The sequence below is a fragment of the Octodon degus genome, unplaced genomic scaffold (assembly GCF_000260255.1).
Source record: "Octodon degus isolate 3935 unplaced genomic scaffold, OctDeg1.0 scaffold00208, whole genome shotgun sequence".
NCBI lineage: Eukaryota > Metazoa > Chordata > Mammalia > Rodentia > Octodontidae > Octodon > Octodon degus.
In genome coordinates, this window is record NW_004524784.1 from 3,104,318 (window position 1) to 3,110,957 (window position 6,640).

The 6,640-nt window shown below is 36.0% G+C and overlaps 1 protein-coding gene across 10 annotated transcripts in view; it reads left to right on the forward strand.

The window, feature by feature from the left end:
• The window catches only part of Mllt10 (MLLT10, histone lysine methyltransferase DOT1L cofactor), a 192,312-nt gene that overhangs the window by 140,103 nt on the left and 45,569 nt on the right, over positions 1-6,640 (forward strand). The window lies entirely within an intron of this gene.

Consider the following 6,640-nt stretch of genomic DNA (forward strand, 5'->3'; position numbering starts at 1 on the left):
ACTATTAGAACAAATCCCTCTATTCATTAAGAGAATATAACTATATATCTATTCTAACCAATTTGAATCTATTTATAATTTTGATCCACAGAACATGATATACATTTCTTCTTTTTCCAGCTTCTACATATCATTGGTTCAGATCCCTGTCAGTAAAGAAAGGTTTCGAATTCCAGTATATAATATTTACTGATATTTCCTGGCTACTATATAATAGAATTAGGTTGGTATCTGGGCATGATATTTGATTAATTTTCCTATCCTGCCTGCTTACAAGATGCTAATGGAAATGAATGTGCTAATACACTTTGTGGAGGATGATAATAATTGTTTGCCTTGGAATTTTCTGGGTTACTCATTGTCTTTGCGTTCATTGTCATAGTTTGGCTACTAGGATATCCTCTCTCTATTGCTTTAGAATAATACCTTAGCAATCTGAGGCTGTTTGTCCTAGCGTAGTGAGAACAAAATAAAATCAAGGGTGCACCTAATAGGCTGAGTACAACCATCCTCTGATTCTTTTCTTTTAGCCATAAAGTCAATCGTAGTGCCACCAATGTCACACTGTGACTGACTTTCACTATATAGAGTTTGATCTCCTCTCATCCTAAATGAATGGAATGTATGCTGGAGAGCGAAGCCCTCTCTCTACTCATATCCTGAGTGGGCAAACTTGGTATTGGAAAAATTACAGTAAGCTTTGCGGTCAGACAAACCCTGATCTCACTAATTAATGAACATGAGACATTGGATGAGGGTTTAAGCATTCAATAAAAGACATTAAATATTTGACAATATTAAATCAAAATATCAATGATGAACAAATAAAAGAATATAGCATAAATGACCAAGGCAGTACCTATAATTTCTCTGGTGGCTGCTATACTTTGTCTCCTTGACCCACCTTCAAAACACTGCATGTGAAAAATGATCTTCATCCTAAAACATTTTGAATAAATCTCCTTCATAGAAAATATTGGGTTATATTATTAAAAGATACCCTTCCTTGACATCATTGCTTCTCTATCTCAATACTTTTGGGCATGATTCTGAGCATATTTAAGAATTAAATTGTTCTCATATACTTAAAGAACTCAGTAAATGTATATTTCTTCATTAAAGGAAAAATAAAATCTCTGTGAAGATATTTACTTATTTGATTCAGGTTTGATTTATCTGGGAAATCTCACAGAAAAAGCCTCAGTAAACTTCTGAAGAAATAAAATATAATTTTAGATCTGCCAGTTTCAGGAGAATGGTAAGAAATACAGGTAGTTAAGGGCCGGGGAGATGGCTCAGTGGGATAAGCACTTCCCTGGCAAGCACAAGGGCCTGAGTTCAATCCCTGGTTCTAAAAAACCTCAAAAAAAAAAAAAAAAAAAACAACAACAACTTGGTAGATGGCCTACAAGAGGATAATAGATCTGTCAGTTTGGCTTTTTTGTCTCAGAAACAGAATGTTAAGTGTTGCTCTAAGTTTCTGGAAGTCTTTTTATATTTGCAAATTCATTCTGTAGTTCTTTTGAGCTCTCTCTTGCCACTGTACTTAGTTATTAATCCTTATGTGAAGAATTTGCTAGAGTATGAATTTGATATTTTAAAGTTTTAGTTTATTAATATATTAATCACATGTTACTTTTACATTTAATTTAATGAATAAATGGAAAATTCTTTTTTAGTTTTATTTTTTATTTTTCTTATGTATTTGGTACAGGGTCCACTGCACAGCTCAGATTCATAGTGATCCTCTTGTTTCAGCCTCCCCAGCGCTGGGATTACACACATGCACCACCATTCCCAGTCTTTGTGGCTGGCACAGCATGCAGTACTAGGGATCAAACCTGGGTCTTTACACTTGCTAGGCAGATGATTAGACTGCTGAGCTATCTCTGCAGACCAAAGATAGTCTTTTAAATTGCACCTTGCTTGGAGCCAGGTGTAACAGTGGAGTTGCACATTGTTTGCTGTGTTGGATTCTGAATCCGTATGAGGCAAATGCTACCAATTTTCACTTGTGCACTATAAGTGCAGTATAGAACATTCTTTCAAAAATATGAGGATTTCTTCAGTTTTTCCAAGAAATTCCTTAATCCTTAATCAGAAGTATTCCTTTGAGCTTACTGTTACCTTTGTTGATTTTTTTTTAAAATTAATTGATCTCATTTATTTGTACACTTTACATGATTCCAAGCAATTTTTACATATGTGCTTTTTAACTTTATGAATAAAGGTTGCCTTTTTGAAAATGTAGTTTAGTTTTTAGTTGATTTATGATATGTTTATATTATTGTATATTATCAGATGTTGGCAGCACTGGTAGTAGCAGGGGCTCAGTAGCATAATGACCTGGCTCAGATAGAGCACTCTAGTGACTTTAAGGGTGATCAAGGTGGGAACCTCCTAAGTGACAATGACATTGATGATTGCATTTTTTCCCTATCTGTACAAGCTGTTCTTGCAGAAGCTTTAAAAAAAATTTTTTTTTTAATTTATTTATTTGTGTGTGTGTGTGTGTGTGTGTGTGGCCAGCTCAGCCCACCAGGGGGCGGGGCTGGCTGGCATGTGGTGCTGGGGAATTGAACCGTGGTGCCTGTGCTTTGCTTAGCTTAGCTTGTTCTAAGAAGGTGCTTTAGACCACTGAGCCATCTTAACAGCCCCTTGCAGAAGCTTTAAGAACTGGATAACTCTTAAATTTTTGGTATCTATAGGAAAAGGGGATTGAAGCTTTTTTTTTTTTTTTAAATTTTGTACATGGTCTCACTATGCAGCTTGGACTCATAGTGATCCTCCTGTTTTCAACCTCCACGGCGCTGGAATTATAGGTGTGCACCACCACCCCAGGACTTGGTTGCCAGTTCAGTGTGCCTGGGAGTGAGGCCGGTGCCAACGTGTCATGTGATGCCAGGGATCGAAGCCTGGTCTCTGCGCTTGCCTAAGCAGGTGCTTAGTCTGCTCAGCTATCTCGTTGGTCCTAGATTGAAGCATTCTTAGGAATAACTAAACATGTTAGCATTATTGGATAAAGAAGTATAAAAAATGAAGAAATTTACTATCTTTTTGGCTTAGGTAGATAAATTTAGACTTTTTTTTTATTCCAGGTCTCTTAGTACTTAGAAATATACTTGGAGTAAAGCAGACCCTTAAAATTTTGAATTTAAAAAAATTTTGAATTTTATTTATTTATTTTTATTTTTATTATTTTTTTGCGGAACGGGGATTGAATTCAGGCCCTTCTGCTTGCCAGGGAAGCACTTATTCTACTGAGCCATCTCCCAGGCCCCAGTTTGAATTTTAGAAGACTATGTTTGAGAGACAGGTCCTACTAACTAATGTATTCAGATGCTTGTGTTTTCTCAGTCACAGAATAGAGAAAAGAAATGGAATTTACATTTCTAGTTGTAAAGATAAGTGTAAGGTTGATACCTACTGAATGATATTAGCTTGTAGGTCATTCATACATTCATAAAAATTAAGACTTAAAAGCACAATAAAATATACATAGCCCAACACAGCTTCTTGCTCCTGACTGTAACTTAGTACACATTGGTCTTTTAATTTTTTTTTTTTTGCGGAACCGGGGATTGAACTCAGGCCCTCATGCTTGCCAGGGAAGCGCTTATTCCACTGAGCCATCTCCCCGGCCCCGGTGTTTTAAATTTTAAGCTTAATAATGTTCAGCATTTTTGCATTGTAGTGCAACCAATCTCCAGAACACTTCCATCTTGCCACCCTGAGGTACTGTAGCTGTGAAACAGCTGATCTATATTTCCCCTTCTGATGAAAGTATGCACCCTTGTCCTTCTCTTACAGAGGAAGGTTTTAGTTGTTCACTATTAAGGAAGATGTTAGCTATAAGTTTGACTTAGATGCCCTTTATTAGATTGAGGAAATTTGATTACTGATGTAAAATGTTGCTTTAGGTCTTTCAGTGTATGTGTCTTCTTTTTCACTATTTATAGTTGTATATTTGCCATTTCATCTATATTGTTCAGTTAGTTTGCATACATTTATTTATAGTATTCTTTTAGAACTTTTTTCATTTTAGTAATGATACTAATCCATTTGATTCTTGATTCACAGAAAATTAGATCTCTAAGAGGTTTAGTTGATAGTTGGCTAATTTTGTTGACCTTTCAAAGAACCAACAAGGGTTTATTCATTTCATTAATTTCCTACTTTTATTTTATCTCTGCTCTAATGTTCTATTATTTCCTTTCTGTGTACATTGGTTTAGGTTGTTGTTCCTCTAGTTCTGTAAGGTCAGAGGTAGTTTATTGATCTGAAATTTTTTTTGTGTGTGTGAAAGTAGGCCTTGCTCTGGCAAACCCAGTCAGAGGTAGTTTATTGACCTGAGACTTTTTTTTCTGAAAGTAGGCCTTGCTTTGGCAAACCCAGTCAGAGGTAGTTTATTGACCTGAGATTTTTTTTTTTTTTCTGAAAGTAGGCCTTGCTCTGGCAAACCTAGTCAGGCCCAGGGGATCCTAGTTCGATTCCCAGCTCCACCTGCTTTACCAGACCCACCCTTAAGACAGCCTGAGCCAGCCCTCCCACCCCTCAAAAACAAATATACAAATCCTTGAACGTAGGCCTTTATAGCTACACATTTCTGAGATTGTGTATCTTATAATTTCTTTAACTATTTTAAAAATATTTTTCCTATTATTTTCTTCTCTTTTATTTCCTATCTCAAGCATATTCCATTGGATACAACCTTATGCCTGCTTTTGGCTTTAAATACCACCTATAGTTGATATATTCATTATTAGTCTGTGCTTCCTAGGTATTTCTCCCAAGTTCCATCTTGTATTTCCAAAAGCCACATAAATTTCAGTTTGTACAGTGTCAGTTTTAATTCTGCTTATTCCCATATCTCTCTGCTTCTTAGTCCTAAACCAAACCTATACTAGCAAGTTAACCTAAATGCTCTCCTCTCATTTTCTCCAATTGTCTTTTGAAACAGATTTTTCCCTATGCTTTATTAGTTTACTGTTTTTTACTTTTTTTTTTTTTTTTTTTTTTTTTTTTTGCGGAACTGGGGATTGAACTCAGGCCCTTGTACTTGCCAGGGAAGCACTTATTCCACTGAGCCATCTCCCCTGGCCCCTGTTTTTTACTTTTTATTTCCATGTGTTTCTTGGTCAACATGACACATAATGATTCACCTGAACTTCTTCTTTATTATATAAAGGGTTTAACCTTTACTCTGTTATCATGTCCCTTCCTTAGGTGCTGCAAGAACTGATATTGTTTCTAAAATGCAGACTAATGTGTCATAGCTTCTTACAGAATCTTCTGGTACTGGGGTTGGGGATATAGCTCAGTAGAATAAGTGTTTGTCTGGCAAGTGCAAGGTCCTGAGTTCAATCCCTGGTACCAACCCCCCCCCCAAAAAAAAAAAATCTTCTGGTACTAAGGGGGTAAAATTTGTAACACTTCACACAGTACATGGCATTTTAATACCTCAGTATCCCTGATTGTTTCATTTCTCCCTCTTTGTTCTTAGTGTACTCATGTAATCTATTTGTAGTTTACTGATACACATTATACTAGTATCTGCAAAATATATTACCTAAGATTTGATTATATATGCTCTTTGTCTCTCTGAATTTTTGTGAATAGCAAAAGTTGTCTTTTTTCTTTTATCTCTTGGCAAAACTGGAGATTGAACCCATAAAACAAAGGACAGTTTTATCTCCTGCAAAGTTTGTTTTGACTCCTGTTAATAGTAAAACACTTTTAAAAATAGCTGTTTGGATTCTTTTAAAAATACAGTTTTGTATTTTGTATTCTTATTCCTGGTGTTTGTCCAGTGTCTTATTATTTTTCCAAACAATGATTTATGTTTCCGTGATCTGTATATTAGATATTTTTGAGATCATAATTTGAGATGCTGTATATGTATGTCAACCTGGCCTTGAGTTCATTGTGGAGCCCAGGCTGGTCTCTAACTCCTCTTGATCCTTCAGCCTCAGTCTCCCAAGTGCTAGGATTATAGTCACTTGCCACCACACCTGGCCACTTCTTCAGTATTTGTTTTATCGTCTAATAGACTAGTTGTAAATGTTGAATGAATGATTGTTACTTGCTGTACAGTCTTTGAATAGGTGTTCTTTGAGTAGGTATTCTTGTTTTTGTTTTGTTTTTGAGATAGCATCTCACCATGTAGTTCAGAAGGCTGACTTTGAACTCACTCTGTAGCCCAGGCTGGCCTTGAACTCCCAGTGATAATTTGGTTGGTATTATACAATCTGATAATATGTAGTATAACATATATTGTAGATAAGATAGTAAGACTTGTTCCATATCAGAGCATCTAAACTGTATTGCCATCATTGGTTCCTGGAAGATAAGCTTAACCATGATAAAGGCAGTAAGATGTTAATATTTTGTTGGTGAGGCAGTCACAGGGGAGAAATAGTATTTTTCATTGTACATGTTAACTGCTGTAAAACCAAATGAATTTACAAGTATCTCATTGAAGTACAAGAGTGGCAGGCCTGAAAATTCCTATTCACTGAGGGAAGTAGTATAAATGGAAATGAATTGTTTGATAATTTCTTCTACATTAATTTTGGGATAATGCCCCCCCCCCCCCCTGCCTCCCTCCCTCCCTACCTCCCTCCCTCTCTCTTTTTCTCCT